The sequence below is a fragment of the Pseudorca crassidens genome, chromosome 15, assembly GCF_039906515.1.
Source record: "Pseudorca crassidens isolate mPseCra1 chromosome 15, mPseCra1.hap1, whole genome shotgun sequence".
Taxonomy (NCBI): Eukaryota; Metazoa; Chordata; class Mammalia; order Artiodactyla; family Delphinidae; genus Pseudorca; species Pseudorca crassidens.
The window spans coordinates 76,502,729-76,523,809 of NC_090310.1; the positions used below are offsets into that span (position 1 = coordinate 76,502,729).

Here is a 21,081-nt window from a genome sequence, read left to right on the forward strand (position 1 = left end):
ATTTCCCCCGGGTCTGAGCCGTGACTGTACACGTTCCCGCTCCTTCTGCAGACAGGACTCTGGAACCTTCGACCAAGCCCCGCCCGCCGGGAAGGGATTTTATTTACCCTCCATCTGAAGCTAGCAGCTTGCTCATCACAGAAGTCCACCAGCTGAGGGCGATTTTTTTTTTTTTTTTTTTGGTGGTACGCGGGCCTCTCACTGCTGTGGCCTCTCCCATTGCGGAGCACAGGCTCCAGATGCGCAGGCTCGGCGGCCATGGCTCACGGGCCCAGGCGCTCCGCGGCATGTGGGATCTTCCCGGACCGAGGCAGGAACCCACGTACCCTGAATCTGCAGGCGAACTCTCAACCACTGTGCCAGGGAAGCCCGACGGCGATTTTATGCAGACCTGAGCACGACAGCCGGGGCCTGTCACCCAGCTCTCAAGTGAAGATCCAGGGGTATTTGCAAGCAGAAATAATGGGCCGCTGCAGCTTTTTAAAGAGACGTGATTTATCTCCGGGACGGCATCCAGGCTGGAGCTGCTGGAGGACAATCCCAGGCTCTGGCCGGGGGGACGTTGTTCATGCCTCGGCGGCCTGTCTGCAGAGGGGGGACAGCGAGGCTCCGCCTGCCGGGGTGACCGGGAGTTGGGGTGACCTGCGCCGGGCAGAGAAACGCACCCCACGGAGGGCGGAGATCTGGGAAATTTCTGTTGAATTTGAACCACATGATGGTGAACTGGGTGACTCAGAGTCCAGGTGGAACGTCTGCAGGCAGAATCACGTGGTTTGGGCGCCTTCATTTCTCTAGAGCAGGAATGTGTGCTTGCTAAGATGCAAGTGATGTACCTTTGATTGAAAACAGCTGCACACAAGTGCAAGCCTTTTTCGCCAGTTAACTGGACTGTGCCGACGCCAGGTGTCCACCCAGGGCCCTTCTTTCTCACTAACAGGACCCTGATGGCCCCGCGCTCCAGCCATGGCCAGCCCCCTGGCCGCTGTGCCCGTGTGACCCTGTTCTCGCCCCGAGGTGGAGGCAGGCGGCCGCTGGGGATCCTGGGAAAGCGCGGCTGCCCCGATTCAGCCTCTTCCTCCTCTCGCCGCTCCTGCTTCCCTCCTGGCGGGGGGCAGACACGACGCCGAGGAGCAGCGGCATCCGCAGCCACGGGGACCCTGCAGGAAAGGCGCAAGCCGAGGACGGAGGCAGAACGGCGGAAGGAGACGCGCTTGGTGTATCGTGCAGCCCTACACCAGGCCTGGACCGCCGCCCCCTGGCCTCACTGACCCGGAAACAGGCCAGTCACCCTGGGTTAAGCCACTGGAACTGGTGGATTCGAGCCGAGCGCAGTCCCGGCTGGAAGCGGTCACAGCTGGCCCTTGAGAACGGCGGCCCTGAGGTCCGCTCACCTGTGAACTGGGTTCACAGCAGTGGGGGTCCCCAAACTCATTTGGCCTAGGATGGAGACAGAATGCAGCATCACGGGACACCCAGCGACCCCCTTCACGGGCCAGGTCAGCCGAAGCTTTCAAAAATAAACCCAGAATTAGGGAAACTTCTTCTGCGCCCGCCATCTGAATCCTTCCAGACTCTCTGGAAGTGTGATACCTGCACGTTCCCTTCGTGGAGAGAACGTCCCCCGTGCATCCTCCAGCGTCCACTTCCCCTTCTTGAATGAACAGAATCTGATCATCATTTGAGAATTCGCCTTCCCACCTCAGCCTGCGTGTTTGGGGTGGGCTGATGCAGGACCCCAGGCCTGGCCAGGGGGGGACTCAGTGATGGGACCTAAGCTGGCCACTCAGTGACTTGGGGCTCTCGTGGCACCTGCTCTTGTCCCTGGACTTGAACCTGAGCGAGTGCAGGGCAGGAGCTGTGTTGGAGCCGCACGGGGCGCCTGCAGCCCCTGGGCCCCAGCGGAGCCTGGCGGGAGCCGGCACCGTGGTGGGGGTCGGGGCCACTCAGCCGAGTCCAGGGGGCGGCGTGTGACACGCAGACCCGGCTCTGCCTGAAGACCTAGCACCGTGCACCAGCCTGTTGATGCCCTCGGCCTGAGCCACCCGAGTCAGGTCTCTGTCCCTTGTCACCGAGAGACTCCTGCAGGAAAAGATTCCATTAGGGGCAGGGACTTCCCTGGCCGCTTGGGAAACCTCCAATCTGCCCAGAAACCAGGAGGACATTTACACCTGCTCAGTCTTTTCCTCTGCGAGGCTTGCCCTCTGCCACGTGGAGTCATCTTCTTTGGCTGAATTCAGGGAGCTGTCAGGGAACCGTAACTGGGGTTGGCTCTGCCCACTTCTTGCCAGGAGAACACACTTGGGTCTGTTTTAGAACCTGAATAATATCATCGTGCCCTCTGTGTGCAGAAATGGAGTGTTCTTACTTGAAGAGGGAATTGTGGGCACCTTGACTTTTGAGGTTTGTAAGCGAGCAAGCCTACCTCGGACCCCTGTGCCGGGAGGTCAGAGGCTGTGGTCGCAGCTGCTCCGTGGCGCCCTTCCCTGCATCCCAGCATCCAGGGCTCTGCCCCATCCCTTCCCCGGGTCTCTCAGCTCCCCCTGTGCCACCACCAAAGGCTCTATTTCTGGGGATTAAAAAGGCGGGGATGACGGGGCAGCTCTGTCTGCAGAGCTCCGAGGAGCAGTGGTCTTGGTTGTCTCTTTGTTAAATGGAAGCCGCTGCCTCCTTGAAGGGGCAAAATGAGCTGAGAGCCCAGACATGGTCCCCTGCAGAGGCGCCAACAGGAGAGATGCAAACGCCTCTGGGACTTGCCTCAAGGATCGACCCTCACAAACTGCTAGTGTCAGGTGCCGGCCAAGGCTGGGTGGGCTTACTCCTAACAGCCCCTCTGTTTCTGTCCACGGAATAACCTCTGCTGATGGCCCGTGGCCACTTCTGCAGTCGCTGCTTCTCTGCTTTCTGGGGTCCCCTGTCCACTTCAGGCCTTGGGGCGGGGTCCACGTTCTAATTCTAGAACTCGGTGCTTCAGGGCACCAGGCCTCTCCCAGCCTGGGAGCAAGGGGTCCCTAGAGCATCACACTCCTCCCCTTTGAGCGGCCTCACCTTATTCCAGGCCCTATAATTTATGGTCGCCCAAAGATGACATGTTTCCCTGAACTAAGGCCTGGCCCTCCCCCCGCAGACCCCGCGACTGTTATATTACCTGCTCTCTTTGCTTGTGGCATTTGTTATTTTCTGCAATTGTCTTGGGTATTGATGTATTTACCTCCTTCTCTATTGTCCGCCTCCCAGACTAGAACACGAGCTCCCTGGGGTCGGGCTGCCTCTGCCTCCTTCTCTCTTGTTTCCCTGGAGCCCACGGCAGCGGCCGGTACCCAGAAGGAGCTCAGTGAATGTGGAATGACTCAGACGACTGACAGAAGGAGTGAACACATGAGTGAGTGAGAGCGGACCTTTGGTCAAAGCTCTGGTGTTTATTTCTCATTTCCTTCTTGCCTGGCACCTCCTTCCAACCTGATAACTTGCTGGACTCAAAACCTACTCTGTCTGGCCAGCACTGTCCATGAGAACTTTCTGTGATGATGAAAATGCTGCATACCTGTGCTGTCCAATATGGTGACCATTAATCACATGTGACTAAGGGCACTTGAAATGTGGCCTGTGTGACTTAGGAGCTGAATTTTTAAATTTATTTCGTTTTATTCATATGAACTTAAATAGCTACAAGTGGCCAGTGGCTACCGTGGAGGATGGCACAGGACTCCATCCTCGGGGTCATTCCTGGCCGTGTTCTCTAGATCTTGTCCTTCTGTCTGCCTGCCTGGCCCCTCCAGACTCCCAGCTCTCATCCCCCATCCTCAGCCTGGGGGTCGCCAGCCTCCTGCCAGGCGGGCCCCTCATTCGCCTTTGGTTCAGGGCCGGTTCAGGTGCCCAGGCCCCAAGCTGATGAGAGCCTCCGAGGCCTTCTCAGTCTGGACTCAGGTCAGAGGTTTCCCGAGAATACAGGACACGTAGGAACCGCCTTCTGCCAGTCTGGGCTTCCCCACAAAAGACCCCCAAAGCTCTAGAAATCTCTGAGACTAAAAGGGGGGCTGAGGTGTGTCAGCCAAGCCTCTGGATCACAAGGGACAGAACACCGTGCAAACTGACATGAGCTGAAATAAAAATCCGCTCACTGCAGGCACGGCGCGGTCCAGCGCTACCTGGCTGCAGGCGCGGCCGGATCCTGGGGCGAAATGACGTCATCGGGAAGTGGCTCTCCCATCCTTCAGGCCCCTTCCTCCTGGGTCAGCTCCATTCTTGGTCACATGTTTCTCGTTACAGGGCAAAGATGCCCCAGCGCAACAGAGTCCCATCCCACTGGTCCAGCAAGGACAGTAAAAAGAAAGGCCTCTTTCCCAGTATTCCAGCGAAAGCCCTGGGACTGACGCAGATCAGACAAGCTGGGCTCACAGACCCGCCTCCTGATGGAAACAGTGCTCCTCCTCCTGTTCTCCATCTCCTGGCCCCTGCCCTCGCTCCGTAGGACTGGCGCCGTCGTCCTGACCACAGACGACACAAGGAGGGTGCAGCCATGAGGACGTTTCCACCAAAGGCGCTTCTGCTCACAGCTCACGGGGGGTTCTTGCCACCTGTTGGGAGAAAGATGGTCGGATCCGAACAGCTCTCAGGACGCAGCGTGTTTATGTCCAAGCCAATCTGAGGCCCTGGTCACTTCACAGCCCAGGTGAGAGTGAGAAGCAGAGGTGTTCATGTGTCTGGGGCCTCCGAGGGCCAAGTTCTGTGCTCCAGGCTTTACTTACAGCAGATGGACTTTGAAGGTCAGAGTGGTCAAACGTGGGCGCCTTTACATGGTGCCCCTGACATGACCTCCCTCACTTCTCTAAACCCGTCCTGTGTCCTCCCACTCCTTCCACAGGCATTTATTGAGCTGCTGCTGGGCTGCAGTGGCCCTGGAGATGGGGAAGTGAGCGACAGCACGGCCTCAACCTCTCCAGGCTCGCAGTGGAGGGAGGGAGGTGAGCGGGGGCCCCACGCCCAGATGATCCCGGCCCCATCGATGCACTTTCTGGTTTTCCCTTCGTGGAGCCCGTGTTCAGAGCACAGAGACACCCTGTGTTGTGTGCATTTTATAAACCTGGGGGACTTAACAGTAACATGTAGCCGACAGTGGTGGGGGCGGGGCACGGAGGGAGGATTTGAGGAAAGACCAAGAACAGCGTGGAGATGCCAGTTTCTCCACCGACAGCTGTGGGCAGATGGTGTCTGACGGGATAAACGGGGCCGCAGGGAAACACTGTCCTGTCCTGCACAAGCATTTATCGAGTGACTGCTGTGTGCACTGCACTGAGTCCTGTGTGGTGGGCAAAATGGGTGGGAGTGGATCTTCCTTTGGGGGCTTTGCCATCTTGGAGGCCGCCTCATGGTGAATGGACTCCAGACACCCAGGCTACAGGGACTTCCAAGGCCTCCCCCCGGCCACTCCCTACAGCAGGGAGGGACCAAGGTGTGGGAGGGCGTTTTAGGCACAGTCATGATCTCTACTCCCCTTCTCGGCCACCCAGATGAGCCTGGAATCCTTGTCAAACAGGGGGCTTGCTATGGGGGCAGCCTCTGCAGGACCCCCGGGCCCCCCTCCAGTGGGACTGCCCGCCCCCAGCCCCAGCCCTAGAGAAATCCTGCAGCTGCACTGCCTGCAGCTTCCAGCCATCATCTGGGCTCCGAGAACTGTGACCCCCGGGCTGGCGCCGACCCCCGAGCCCATCGGCCCTGAAAATGACAGGCAACCCTCCATCCCATGTGCAGAACTCGAGGGCAGCCACCCGCTGCTTTGGGGACCCCGTGCCCTGGGCGGTCATTAGACGATGGGCCCCGGTCGGTTGGTCAGGAGAGCGGGCCGCAGACAGGAGCCGAGCCCGCTGCCTTCGCGGAGCCCACCCTCCTCTGCGTGGAGCCGCGTCCGCCCTCGGGGTCACCCCTCCCCCCACCGTGCAGCCCGGCTTCCCACGTGCGGCCGCTGGGTGGTTTGCAGCAGGTCTGCCGGTCGTGTCCCCCACGAATCATGTCCTCATCGAAGTGGGCAGCGAACCTTACAAACCTGCCCCGGGGAGGCCTGAGAGCCGCCCTTGGGGGTGTGGGCACTGCGCTCAGGCCAGGGGGGAGCTGCCTGGACCCTCAGGAGTCTCTCCACCCCAGACCCCTGGAGGGTGAGGTGCGGGCTCCTGCAGATTGGAACGAAGGTCCCTTTTGGGTTCCTGTCCCAGATTGGGGGCCACGAGCATGGCCAGGGAAGGGGCAGGGAGGGAACACCCAGGCTTCTTCTAGGGCTCTCGGGCCACAGGCTGCACACAGGCTGGACAGTCCCCTGGAGCAGGGACCGTGGTGGTTCAGAGGACAAATGGCGGGGAGGGGGGCAGGAGGCAGGGCTTTAACCCTGGGGCGGGGCCGGCAGAGGAGGATGCCAGGGAGGAGGGAGGAAGAGGCTCAGTCCAGACGGTGAACCAGGTACAGAGACCAAATTTAAAGCCCTGAACAGAATCCTGCCCAACCCTCCATGTCACCCCCTTCCACCTTGGTACCCGAAAGCTGGCAGCTCCCAGGGTTGGGGGCCAGGCTCTGCCCATCTTGTTGTCACATCTTCCTGGGCTGGTGCTCTCAGGCCCACCTTCCAGCCAGTGGGGAGGGGGAGAGAAAGGTAGGGAAGATTCACTGTGAGGGGCACAGCCTGGAAGTCAGACCTTGTGTTTCTCTTTCATCCCATTGGCCAGAACTTGGACCCACATCACCCCAAGCTGAGGGACTGTTCTGGGCAGCCCTGTGTCCAGGTAAGCATCTGAGGTTTTGTCCCTATAAAAGAAGGGAGCAGGGACATCGAGAAGCAGAAGCCATCCTGCTCAGAAGCCTTTGGCAAGATAGATGATCTCGCCACAGGACCACCTAAGCCTGGCCCAGCTTAAGGGAAATTAAAACAAATATCCTGTAGAGGGTCAAGCCCCTTCCTTGTCTGCTTCCAGCTGGGGTCACACTTACGCAGAAGCCAGGTCTCCACCACTGGCTGCTGTGTGACCACAGGAAGGTAACCTAGCCTCTCTGTGCCTCAGTTTCCTTATCTGTAGAATGGAGATGATAACAACCACAGGTGGTTATGGCTATGAGCATTAAGTGAATTAATTTATGTGAAACATTCAGAACAGAACCTGGCCCAGAGTCAGTAAGCACTCATCCACATAGCTAGGGAGAGAGTACTCAGAATTGAACAACGGTCAGGGCACACAGCACTCCCAGGGGCGGCTGCCCTGGGCTTTCCTAAGCCCTGACCTCATCCGGTATGAGCAATAACTGTGATGCAGTCCATTTCATTTCTGTAGCTCTCTGAGTGGCAAAGCGCTTTGATGCACGTCTCTCTGTCTCTGAGCCTCGCAACTGTTGTGAGAGGTGAGTACGCTGGCACCAGCCCCATCTCACAGAGGAGGAAACCTTGACCCAGAGAGGAGGCGTCCCTGTCCCACAGTCAAGCGGTCAGTAAACCGCCAGGCCGGGATGTGAGCTCAGGACTTCAGAGGCCAGGCTCACCCACTGAGTCGTCCCCAGTCACTTGCTGGGCAGAGCCCCGCGCCAGGGGCAGCTGGAGGTGCTGGGCACACGGGGCTTAGGACAGGCAGGTCCCTGCCTCCTTGGAGCTCACACTCAAGTGGGGAGGGGGCTGCTGTGGGCAGGGTGGTCGGGAGGGGCTCGCCCAGCGACAGCGTCCCAGCAGGACGAACGGCCGGGACAAAGGCCCTGGGTGGGGATGAACCTGCTATGTAAGTGGCACAGAAGGAAGGGCAGTGAGTCCAGGAGAAGGAGTGGGGGAGGGTGGACAGGTCCCCCCTGCGCTTCGACCTCAGGGCCTGCGCTTCTGGAAGCATCTCTGTGTCTTCAAGCATATTTTCCAGGCAGAGAACACGCCCACGTGGGGCAGGGAGGGCGCCCTGTGTGGACGGGGAGGGAGTGGGGGACGTAGAGGACATGCCTCTGATGACTCTGGGGGAAGCCCAGGCCGCCTAAGCCGCCCGCCTCAGCCCAGGCTGGGTCCTTCCTCATCAGGCCTCCGCCGTCAGGTTGGGGCACCTCAGAATGAGGAGCAGGAAGTGTGACTGTCACTGCGAACACCTGCCTCCAAATCTCCTGACTCAGGAGGCGGCCTGTGACCGGCTTCCCTGTGCCGCTGGCGGTGACACTGACACGAGGCTTCCCTCCCTTTTAAACCCCTTCTGGGTCCGCCCATGCGAAATCAGGCTGTTTGCGCCTCCTGTTCTCTGTTTGGTTTTTATACCTTCCAAACAAGATGTAAAGGCAGAACACATGCATAAGGCATAATTATGACACATGGATTTGTTTAACTTTATCCCTGCAATTTCTCAAATATCCACGAAGTTAAAGACCACCTTTGCATGAGACGCTCTCGGGAACAGTGGTGATAGGACCAGGGCTCACAGGAGTGGAAGACACTGTAAAGACACCGAGTTACTCATTCAGTCCTGTGTGCATCCGCGAGTCCCACTGGTGGGCACACCCATACAGCAAGCACCACAGAGACTCACTGGGCCCCTTGTGTGTTTAGACAACATGTCACTTTGCATCACAAAAACACCCAGTGATGTCAGAGGCACCATGAATCACAGCAACGGCTCCGGGCCTGGTATCCAAGAGACCTCGGCTTGCTGCTAAGTCACCGTCCCCGCTGTGAGAACCGGTGGCCGTATTGGGGCCTCCCGTTGAAGGGAACTAAATTACATCTAGAATGACCCACATTGTGCCGCAGCCAATGACCCAGTTAACCTCTGGTTCATTTTCTGCTTCTCGGTGTCCTGGGAACGGGTGGTGTTTACTCTGATTGGGACAAACCCTCATTACTGTGCGTTAGTTTGCCAGTGCGTTGGCTGTGCTGGGCCCAGTGCTTTAATAGAAACGGCGGATGGGCCAGGGCCCTGCCGAAGCTGCAGAATAAGAATGAGGTCCTTTCCTTTACCCTCCCTCCTCCGCCCTGATTTGCATGGCTAAGCTTTCTGCTTTTTCTTTTAATGTGTTTGTTTGTTGATTATTGATGTGTCTCGTACAGAGGAACAAATTATTTGCCCACCGGGCAGTGGCCTAACTTTGGCGGGAGGCTCAGCCGTGACTGCAGCAAACTGGAGCCCTGCAGCAAACTGGAGCCCGACAGCCCTGCTTGTCCTGGTCGAGGCAATTCCAGGAGGAGGATTTCCAGGGATGTAAGGATCAGAATTACATTGGTCTCCAGCTGACTCATGAAGGGGGATCTTGGCAAAGGAAGCCTTGATGGATAGGAAAGAAAGAAAAGATCCTCTTCTGTGGTTAAAAAAAATCTAGCTAAATTTAACAAAAAAGCTCAAAATTGTCTCTAAATGAGGCTGCAGCTTCCCTGGGGAAAGAGAAGACTTGCTGATTTTTCAAAATGTGGGTCTCAAGTCTCTCAGCCCCCATGTCACCTTTTTTAAACAAATATTTTATAATTTCCACATTGGTATTTTGAAACAAAATTCATAGATAATATAACCCTACCTACATGTTTTTTAAAAATTCAACTTAATGCCCTAACTGTAATATAAAAAGAACGATAAGAAAAGTAATTTATGTCCAGTAATTTGCAATAAAGCAATGCATATTTCAACATGCCCTGGCAGGACCACACTAGAAGAACTGAGGAAGCGGTAGATGCAGACTGGGGTCTAGCGTGCAGCGCTAGCATCTGAAATGTCGGATTGAGGGATGTGGTGGTTCAAAGGGATGAACCACCACCAGCAAACTTTCTCAACAAAACGAGGACAAGCGTCCCTTGATTTACAGCATGGTTGCTGCCCCAGGAAACTCGGGGAATATTAAAACAATGCAAAAAGCATTATTGCTGCTTCCACGTAGAACGGATTCTCCTCTGGGGACTCAGAGCATTGTAAATAGGGTTTTTTTCCACACAAACATCCAGTGGAACCTTTGAAACTAATGCAAGATGCAAGACAGTTCGCAGGGTGTGGGCCTGGCCCGTGTACTGTGGTCACCTGATGTCCCCAGCCTCCACCCACTGAACACCAGTAGCACACAGCCCATCGTTGTGCCACCGACGTCACCTCTTAGGGGACAACACCCCCGTTTGGTAAGCACGGCCCCACAAGTCAGCACACACGTGTCAGAGGCTGAAGCCTACTGTTGTCGCACCTTAAGTTCCCCTTGCGTGTGGCCTGTCCCTGGCTGGCTGCCCACCCCGCCCAGAAGGAGACAGGCAGCCCAAGGACACCTCAACTCCCTCAGGCCCCCCCCGCCCCTGCCCCCAACCCCACCCCAGGCAAAAAAAGGGCAGAGTCCTCAAACACTGTCCCTGCTGAGGGGGCTGGCCTCCTGGTGTTTGAGGGTTCCCATACAGACATTCCTCAGTATCTTCGGGGCATTTGTTCCAGGACCCTCCGCAGAATCCCAGGATGCTCAAGTTTCTGCAGACCGTCCTCCACATCCACGGGTTCTAGCCAAGGTTGGTTGAACTCACAGGTTCGAAGGGGCCGACAGCACCTCCGTTCCCAGCTCCCCAGGGGCCTGAAAACCTCCTCCCCCCGTAACACTGACTTGGGAAACCCCTCAACACCAATTGTGCCTGTCATGTGGGTCCTGAGGGTCTCTACCAAGGGGCCTCTAATTATTTATCAGTTTCTTAGTTTACCCATTATCTTTATTACTGAAACTCTATCACGATAACTGCATAACTCAAGATATGGTTGGTCAACCCAGCCACACGCTAACCAACAGGGCGCATGTCCGTGATCGTGGTCCATTTTCACATACAGGCGGGCTCTGATCGTCCACAGTCTTCTCCCAATATTCCGCCACGCCTCCCTCCTTTCCAAGTCTGCTCCAGTGTTCACCCCCTACCCCCTGTCTCCTTCCCCCTCCCTGCCCCACTCCCAGTGAAAAGCTGAATAAAACGTGCATCCTTCCACAACTTCCTACGCACTCCCAGACTCACGTCCAAACTTAGACACACTGATAGGGATTTCCTGACCTCTCTTCGTAAGGATCTGGGCGGGGTTCCCCCTCAAATACGATTTTACTACGTAAATTCCTCGGCACTGTGCTTTCTCAGTCCTCAATACATTATGGATCTTTTCTGGGTCAGCAGGTCAAGGTCCAGCTCATCATCCTGAACCAGCTGTCCACCAGCTCACAGTGCGCGTCTGCAGCAGAGTCTGGGGTCAACTGTAATCAACTATGATGAGCATTGCGATGAATATCTCGGAATACATGTCCTTGTACCGGGGAACGTTTGTTTCTATGGGATATATTCCTAAAAATAGGATCCGCTGGGTGGAAATATATGCATGTGTTGAAATCAGAGGTGATGGAGTGATGAATTCTGCCAGGGGCAGGACAAGACAGGATTCGTGGTGGAGGAGGCATCTGAGGCAGTTTTTGAAGGATAAGGAAGGTGGGTGGGCTGGGGAGGGTAGTCCCTAAGACAGGTGACAGAACCCCACTGTGCAGTAAGAGAAAGAAACCCACAAAGAAAAAGTCTTCCAAATCAATTCCATGGAGGAAACAGCACATTGTTTGGAAATCAGAAGAGCCAGACTCTGTCTCATTGTCTGCAGTTCACTCTCTGGGTGACCTTGGGTGAGTCCTTTCCCTCTCTGGGCTCCAGTTCCCTTATCAAATTAAGTAGTTGGACTAGATGACCCTTTAAACGCCTTCCTTTTGTGAAGTTTCTATGATTAAATGAGAACCATGTATATGATAGTTTTCTGGAGTCTAAAGTACTAGTGGTCATAACGGATTCCTGCTCCGATGATGACCTATGTCCATTTGGTGAAATCTGATACAGCCCTCTCTTATGCCCCCAACACCTTCCCTCCCTCCCTCCCATCATTTCTTCCTTTTTTCCTTCCTTCTACAAACACTTGTGGGATGCCTCCTGTATGTGAAGCAATGTCCCAGAAGCTGGTGTGAAAAAATAGACATGATCCTGCCATCATGGGCATCCCGAGACCATCCACCTGAGAGCTTTCTCTTGGCCTGTGGCCAGGGGTGCAGACAGTTGGTGGTTCTGAGGACCCTCAGCCAGTGGCGCATGGGAATCGGGGCGTAAGTGATCAGAAGTCGGCTCCAGCTGCCCTAGGAGGAATGCCCCGGCTCCTTCCCCTTCCCTAGTGCGCTTCCTGGGACCACCCCTCACATGGACAACTTGCACTCAAATCCCCGTCTAGAGGTCTGCTTCTGGGAAACCCAACTGAAGCCACATAGAAATCAAATGGGAACCCGGGATAATAAGGTAGAGAGTCAGCTGGGCGAGTGAGGAGCTCTGTCAGAGAGGGCTGTCCCCAAGGCGGATGGAAGCTGCAGGGTGAAGGTCTGGGGGAGGGGCGTTCCAGGCTGAGTGTCAGCAAGTGCAAAGGCCCTGAGGCAGGAACAAGATCAGCATATTGGCCAATACTCCTGCAGAATGAACCTAAACAGGATACGTGATGATGATGATGATAATAGCAGCCAATGCACACAAGGCACTGACTGTAGGCCTGGCACTGTTCTAAGCACTTTTGCTGTATCCTCCTAACAGCCTCATAGGGATGTGCCCTTATTGCCCCATTTTCTGGAGGAGGAAACCAAGGCACAGGGAGGTGGAGCCCCATGCCCCCATCCAAGGTCATCCAGCTGGTTACTGGTGGGGCCAGGATGTTGCTCGCCTCTGCTCATGATGGGAAAGGTCTGAGGGGAGGGGGTTCACTTTGCACTCCCCCAGGGCCCTGCTCAGAGACTTGGCAACCAGTGAACAGCAGTACTAACAGCGACATTTGTCCAGCACTGACCCTGTGCCAGGCCCCTTCTATGCACTTCACACGGACTAATTCATCTGATCCTCACATCAACCCCCATAAGGCAGGGGTGATGGTCACCGTGTGACGGAGGAGGAAACTGAGGCTGTGGGCTGGGAAGGACTGAGCCCGGATTTCAGTCCAGGCCGATCTGACTCCAGAGACCCTGCTCATAACTGTCGTACATACACACACGAGCGTGTGCGCATACGTGTTAGCATACACACACACGTGCGTGTATGTGAGGCATGCACACACACGTGTGTGCACACAGAAGACAAGGGAACTAAATCGCAAGGGCTGAAGGGTTCTGCTGCTGATCGCACAGCAACTAAGAACCGGAGTTTTTAATCCCAGTCGGGTTACTGTGGAGCCTCCCCATCCGGAGCAGAATAAAGCAGATAATCAAGGGTTGAAACGATGGACTTCAGGACTCTGTGCTACCCTCGTCCCTACTCGTATGTGATTATAAACCGAAGAGCTGAAATCCCGTCAGCCCCCATCCGCGCAAAGCAAGCTCACAGATCCTACTGGGGATGCTCTGAACGGGCTGGAGGTCAGGGCTCTTCTCAAAGTGTTACTTGCTTGCTTGGTGTTCTCACCTGTGAAATGGGGCCAACGAGCATCCTCCCCGCAAGGGCTGTTGTGAGGATTAAATGAGGTGACACCCGTGAGTGGCTAGAGCCAGGCCTGGCACACAGTAGGTGTTCAGTACCTGCTGGCTGATATAATTATTGCCCCAAGGATAAGCGGGCCCCTCCCCGACTCCACTGCCTGCCTTCCTGAAGGAGAGTCCGCTGGTATCATTGTTTCACAGCGTCCTGGCTCCAAAAGCCCAGTGAACGGTCACAACCAGAGACTCGCCAGCCTTTGTCTCCCTGCACTGGGCTGACATGACCCAACGCCAAGGGATTTTATTCTTTTCTTTCCTTTGCCTGTTCCTTTCCTGTCCGGATCAACAGTAAGATAACAGCTGCACCTGGATCTTGTGTTTTCACAATTTTAACAACACACAGGAAATTGGGTGGCTTAGGGATGCGGCGTCAGGGGGCGAGCTGTCACCGTGTGGACAGACCAGGTGGAAGACGGAGGGTCAAGGGCAGGAAGGAGAAGGACCCGAGGGGATGGGAACAGAATAACTTGATAGGCTCCAAGGGCCCAAATTAAATTAAATGCAGGGAGTGCTTTCTTCTTGTGAGAAGTTTCCAGTGAGAGGAGGAGTGGGCACCTCCCAGCGGTGAGTTGAAAACGAAGGATTCGGTCCTTTGTTTTCCATTTGGGGACAGAGTGTCTCCCCACCAGGGCTGCGAGCCTGATCCCAGCCCTGCCGCCTCCCCGTCTTACTCTGCGCGCCCTGCTGTTCCCCGAGACACAGCCAGGTGATGTCCCCTCCCCAGACTCTGTCCTTGATGCTCGCTCCACCCCACCTTCACACGCCGGCCTCCACCTCCACTCTCGACCTCGGCTCTAACAGCGGCTCAGAGGGACACAGTGTCTTAGGGGCCCCGATGCTGCCCCCGCCCTCTGCCGGTCCACCGCCCTGCTGGATTGCCTCGTAGCCCTGTCACCATTTTAAATATTCTGAGTGTACCTTCAGTGTGAGCTCCAGGAGAAAAAGGATCTCATCTTTCTTATTTACCTCTCTCTCCCAAACACCTAGAATGTGCCAGGGACATAATATACATAAGTGCTCAATACATAAATCCCTGTTAGGTGAATGAGTGGATGAATGCATGAGTGAATGAAGGAATGAATGACTTGGTCACTAGCTCCTCAGTAAGCATTTGTGGCTGAATCATTTTGCCCTAGAATTGTTGAGCGTTTTTCCTCTCAGCCTGTGTGAACCCCCATCTCACTGGTCATTTGACCCCGTTGGCACCAACAGAGCCCCCATAGCAAACTGGACGCTGAAGTCAGGTGCCCAGGTGATGGGAAGATTTATGGAAACATGCCCACCTCTCTTTGCCTGGATGTCTTAGCTTTGGGCAGATTCAATCTTAGGTGACGAAATCAAGCTGTCCCTTCTTTCCCTCCATGCAACTATAGCCCTCTTTATACCAGGACTGAAAGGTCATCTCCTCCACAAATCCAAGAAAATGGAAAATTTTCCCAGTATTGTCTCTGGTGCCTAGAAAGGCCCTGGTGGTGTTTTCTACTTTTCTTTACCAAACGAGTCATTGGGCACCAAAGCCCAAGTACATGTGCTCAGCGATCACCTAGTGATGCCTCGAATGAACAAAGATCGTTTACTCTGGTTTCTCTTTTCATGCCTTTGCTCCACGGAGAGCCCCCTGAAGGCAAGGGCTGTGTTTGAGTATCCTTGCGTCTCCCTCTCCTGAGGCAGGAGCTCAGCAGATGTCTCAGATGTGATGTGAAGTGATTTGTAAGGCCCATGAAGAGCTGACAGTCATCATCTAGAAAGTGTGGTCACTCTGGGGGTATCCCAAACAGAGCAATCACTTTTCCTCCAGCAACAGATCTTTGGTCTTGCCTTTTTTTCCATCATGAATATTTCAAGCCAGTCAAAAAATATAAAGAAGAATAAAACGAATGACTATGATCTCATCAGCCAGCTCTGTGAAATCTTATCATACTGTATTTGCTTCAGATGTTTTTCTTCTAAAATGAAACATACACCTTGATTAAAGCCCCTTGTGCCCCCTCACCCCAGCTCCTTCTCTGTCTGCCCACAAGGCTCCACCTGGTGCCTCCCCTGCAGAGCTTCATGACTTACCATGTCTGTGTGTCTGCAAATATTAGACAGCACGGTTTGTATGCTTCAAATGGCGTGTGCATGCCAGGTGGCTCTCTGCAGCTTGCTTTTTTGTTTAAACCTAACTACCACAAAGCATTCCACTGGATCTACGTGTAATAAGCAAATAAAAATAGACATGCTGCGTAGGCACAGGCAGAAGAAGTAGGATGGAGTGAAATCAAGTGGGGTTCAAGGATCAAGGGGGATGTGAGGGGTGTGATTTTCCATAGTGGTTGGGGGAAACTCAATTTGAAAAGGAGACATTTAAGCAGAGATCTGAATGAAGTGAGGGTGTGAATCTGGCTGAAGGTGACCAAGTAACACATCACAGTTTCCCAGGGATTTTTCAGCACTGAAAGTCTCGAACAAACCAGGACTCCCTGAGGGAAGAGCATTCTGGAGGAGGGAATGGCGAGTAGAAAAAATCAGAGGTGAGCAAGCTTGGCTTGTTGAAGGAGGAACAGGGCCCAGGGTGGCTGAGTGGGACGAGCATTTCTGGAAATGGAAGCTGATGAAGTCCAAGAGGGGTCCCAGGGGAGCACAGAGAGGTCCACATACAGCATGTACATCACACAGGGCGACTAACAGGTCAGTTATACACCACTGTGCATTCAAACTTCACTCCTGACAGTTTTAAAGTTTAAAAATTATTAAAATAAATTTTAAAAATAATTTTTTTAAATTATCATCCAGGAACATTGATATTTTTTTTCTTTTCTATGTGTATATTTCTAATAATTTTAACACATGTAGAGATTCGTACAACCACCACCTCCATCAGGATCCAAAACGGTTGCATCATCTCTCATAATTCCCTCATGCTGTACCTTTAAGAAATCCCTGACAAGTGTTGATCTGTTTCCCATCACTACCATATTGTCTTTCTGGGAATGTCAAATAAATGGGATCATCACGAAGTACGTAAATTTGGGGGACTGCCTCTGTCCCTAGCACAGAGCCTATAAGACTCATCTAAATTGTAGTGTGTAGCAATATTTCCTCCCTTTGTACAGATGCATCGTACTCCATGGTGGGTTTGTTTATCTGTTTACACATTGGAGAACATTCGGGCTGTTGCCAGCTTTGGGATTTTGCATCTGTGTTATTTTTGAGAATTTCATAGCAATCGTCCTCTGGATATTACAATGCCTTCAGGAAAGTGCTATGGACAGAAGCTCTGCTCTATCTTAGAAAAATGTCCTGCATTGATTAAGATCTTAGGATTTTAGGGAGAATATCTCTTCCCTCCTCTACTTCCTGGTGGCAAGCCCCTAATTTGTCAGGATGTTCACTTTAAATAGTAGAGAATAAAATATTTTCAAGCCCTATTTCTAGCTCTACTACATACCTTACGTAATAATTTCTGCCCCTACCTTTCAAAAGGACCAGGGCTATACAAAAAATAATACATTTCGTTATGTAACTTTAAAATAAGAACAGGGCTTCCCTGGTGGCGCAGTGGTTGAGAGTCCGTCTGCCGATGCAGGGGACGCGGGTTCATGCCCCAGTCCGGGAAAATCCCACATGCCGCGGAGCAGCTGGGCCCGTGAGCCATGGCTGCTGAGCCTGGGCGTCCGGAGCCTGTGCTCCGCAACGGGAGAGGCCACAGCAGTGAGAGGCCCGCATACTGCAAAAAAATAAATAAACAAAATAAAATAAAATAAGAATAAAATCCAAAGATCAAAGAAGGGTCCCTTCTGTTCCAAGTAGCTCAATCAGAATATCTAGAAAATAAGAAACTTGCCCTGTCCCCTGCTGTCCGGATGGAAGGAATTGGGGTTACAAAGGAACACACGGAATCTCACCACTAAGTCTTTTCCGCTTATGAGCTTACTCCGTCAAGCCCTGGTGGGTTTGGTTTTGTCTGAGGTTTAACGGGATTGCAGACTTCGGGGGTGGTCTCTTTGGATTTTCTCCTTCTTTTTCCTATTATTGCTTAAAAATACCCCACAAGACCAAAGAGACAACCGTGACAGAGAAGATTGGAATTACACAGGCTGTAATTCCTTTTCACATAAACGTTAAAGTGTGTCGCCCCTCGGGGGGTGTGATTTTCCTGGCACCAGAGGCAAAAAAAGCGCAAGGTTTGTTTCCATAAAGATGCAGACTTGGCTACATCTAAGTAGAATAAGTGTAAGCAGGTATCCATCTGTCTCCCTGCACTAGAATGAAAACTGCATGAGGGCAGGGCTATGCCTGGTTTGCTCATTGTGAATCCCTGGTGCCTTTCATGGCACAGAAGCTCAATGGACAGAATCGGGACACTTGCTCCTGGAACGTGTCACCATACAAACATAGCCATAAATGTAACTGCCACGTAGAAAAATTTCCACGTGCCACCTAACTCACTCCTCTAAGCACCAGTGGCAAGCAGGTCACAATTTTGGAAGCATCGTCCCTGCCCCAGATCCCTCCTGCTGTTCGCCTCGGTGGACCTGCCCATGCTAGCAGGGCCTTATTTCCATCTCGGGCCTCGCCCTCCCCACCCGGCTGTTTCTGGGCACAGGACCCCTCACTGCCTGAGGCTAAGCCACGTGGGACCATATCCAACTCCTGGGGCTCCTGTCTCTTCCGGCCTGACCCATCCCTCCTGCTTCCTCAGTTCAGGGCTCTCATTCTGACAGCCTCCCTCTGAGCTGGAGAAGCTGACGTAATTAGCATTCTGCATTCCACCTGGATTTGCATAATCAAGCACAGTTAGTGACCTCATCTGTACTATAATTACTGACTTTGCTCTGACATTCCAAACTTCAACTCTGCTATCAATACATGTCTCTTCTCCCTCCTACCTTTGCTGCAGTGGGATTTTTAAGGTGGTTTTTGCAGACCCCTGGCTTTCTCAGACATGACTCTGGCTACAAAAATGCAAAAGGATCAATGCCCCTTTATGTAAGCATTTCTCCCTCTAAAGTCGGGGCAGGTGGGTGGCGTGGACTTCGGTGCCATCATATTTAATACTCGGCGGAGGGGCAGAGGAGGCCTGTCATACTTTCCATACAAGCATCTGCTGCCTGAAAGCACACAAGCCCCTCATTGTCGCCTGCAGAGAGGGAAAAGTGTCCTGGTCCCAGTGAATCAGATAGAACGCCTTGGCCAAGATATCCACGATAGCTGAGTCAGAGGAGTCTGCAAGCGGTGGTCCTTTTGACTTTGGGAGAGATGGGTGGGCAAATTCTCTAAAGCAGGCTCTTTCACTCTTTTTTGACTGTGTTGTGGATTCAGTGTTTGTGTCCTCCCAAAATTCCTAGGTTGAAGCCCTAACTTCCAGTGTGGTTGGATCTGGGGTCATTAAGGAAAGTAATTATGGTAAAATGAGGTCATAGGGTGGAGTCCTGATCTGACAAGATGGTGGCCTCATAAAAAGATATCCCAGAAAGCTTGTTCTTTCTCTCTCCACCTGCATGTGTGGAGGAAAGGCCATGGGAACACACACAACAAGAAGGCGGCCATCTGCAACCCAAGAGGAGATCACTCACCAGACACCAACCCTGCTGGCACCTTGAGTCTGCACTTCCAGGCTCCAGACCTGTGAGAAAATAAATGTCTGTGGTATTTTGTTTTGGCAGCCGAGCTGACCAAGGCAGCGACCCACAGTTAGAGATGCATATTTTCTCAGACACAGTGCAAGCACACGTGTGCACTCACACACACACACTCACACTGCATGAAAACACAGCACCTTCGCCACATACAGGCACGAGGTATTTTCTCTTCCATTGCGTTCCATCTTATTCAATTCTGCTATTTTCTTTTCTGTTTCCTACTTTTAAAATGCTGATGGCGACCAACTAAATTGATTTCATGACCCATTGATGGGTGGCAAGCTCAGCCTGAGAACTCTGCTCTATGAGGGCCCTGTTCTTTCTTTGGTTTTTGAAAGACAAGCTCCTCCAGATGCTTCCCTAGAAGAGACCCCAGGAGGCAAGATGCCTGGCATCAGAGCATGCTGGAATAATAGTTTTTCAATGAAAAGCTCCTATGTCCCCAGAGACGCAATCAGCAAATTCCACAATGCAAGAAATGACCCGTTTTTCTTCAAAAAATAAATATCAAGCAAAAAGGACAGGATGGCGTCATCCAATACAGCAGCCACCAGCCACCTGCCGTCCACTGAGCCCCCGAAATGCAGCTAGTCTGAACTGAGATGTGTTCTAAGAGTAAAATGCACATCTGATTTTAAAGACTGAGTATGAAAAAAATATCGTAAATATCTCTTAATAATGTTTCGATAGATTATATGTTAAAATAATGTTTTGGATACATTGGATTAAGTAAATATATCAGAATTAATTTCACCTATTTCTTTTTTTTTAATTTACCGTCTAGGAAATTCAAAATTACACTTGTGGCTTGTATTATTATTGAATGGTGCTTTTATAAACTAAAACAGACTCGAGACACATCAATCTAAGGAAATATATAGAACTTTTTGGATCCTCATTCAAAGAAACAAACTGAAAAAAAAAAATGAGACAATTGGGGAAATTTGAAAACTGACTCGGTATTTGGTGATATTAAAGATATTAAAAATTAGAATTTTAGGGGTGATGATTCTGTTACAAAAGAGAGTTTTTTTAGAAATATGTACAAATGAAGTAATATTGGGGATTTACTTCAAAATAAATGAGAGGAAGAAAAAAAACAAGGCGAGGTCACAGATGAAACGAGTTTGGCCATAGGTGTTGAGGAGTTCACTACGTCATTCTCCTTTCACATCTGTTTTAAATTTTCCAAAATCTGCAATAAAGTTTTGAAAGGCTGTAAAAATCTACTGCATAAAAAATTGTAAACAAAATCAAACCCCAGACAGACGGCACATGTATTCCATGTGGTAAACAGTGCTTATAAGGGTAAATTCCAGAGAGGAACTGCTGGCGTTCAGATCCGAACTTTCCCCCCACCAGTAAGCCATGTGATCTGGGGCAAGTGACGTAGCTTCTCTGTGCTTCATTTTCCTCCTTTTTGAAAAAATATTTATTTATTTATTTGGTTGCACTAAGTCTTAGTTGCAGCACGTGGGCTCCAGCACATGCAAAGTCTTAGTTGCGGCATGCATGGGGGATCTAATTCCCTGACCGGGGATCAAACCCAGGCCCCCTGCATTGGGAGCACGGAGTCTTAGCCACTGTGCCACCAGGGAAGTCCCATTTTCCTCCTTTGTGAACGGAGATAATAGTAACTGCATGATGGGGGCATCCATTTCCAATAGCTGCTGTAACAGCTGACCACAGACTTAGCGGCTTAGAACGACACATTAGTATCTTATGTTTCTGAAGGTCAGAAGTTTAAAATTAGTCCACAGAACGGCATTCCTTCTACAGGCTCTCAGGGACAATCTGTTTCCTTACCTTTTGCAGCTTCTACAGACTGACTGCATTTCTGGGCTCGAGACCCCGTCCTCCATCTTGAAAGAAAGCAGCACAGATTTTGCTCTTTTCCTTGACTTCCTGCCTTCCCCTTATAAGGAGGTTTGTGATTACGTTAGGCCCACGTTGATAATCCAGGCTCATCACCCCATCTCAAGAACCTTAA

General features: G+C 52.3%; 1 long non-coding RNA gene across 1 annotated transcript; it reads left to right on the plus strand.

Moving 5' to 3' along the window:
• The first annotated feature begins 232 nt into the window (after positions 1-232).
• Positions 233-9,568, plus strand: LOC137207961 (uncharacterized). Its single transcript, XR_010935401.1, has 2 exons — positions 233-4,961; positions 6,711-9,568. It is a non-coding gene; the product is annotated as an uncharacterized lncRNA (long non-coding RNA).
• The last annotated feature ends 11,513 nt before the right edge of the window (positions 9,569-21,081 follow it).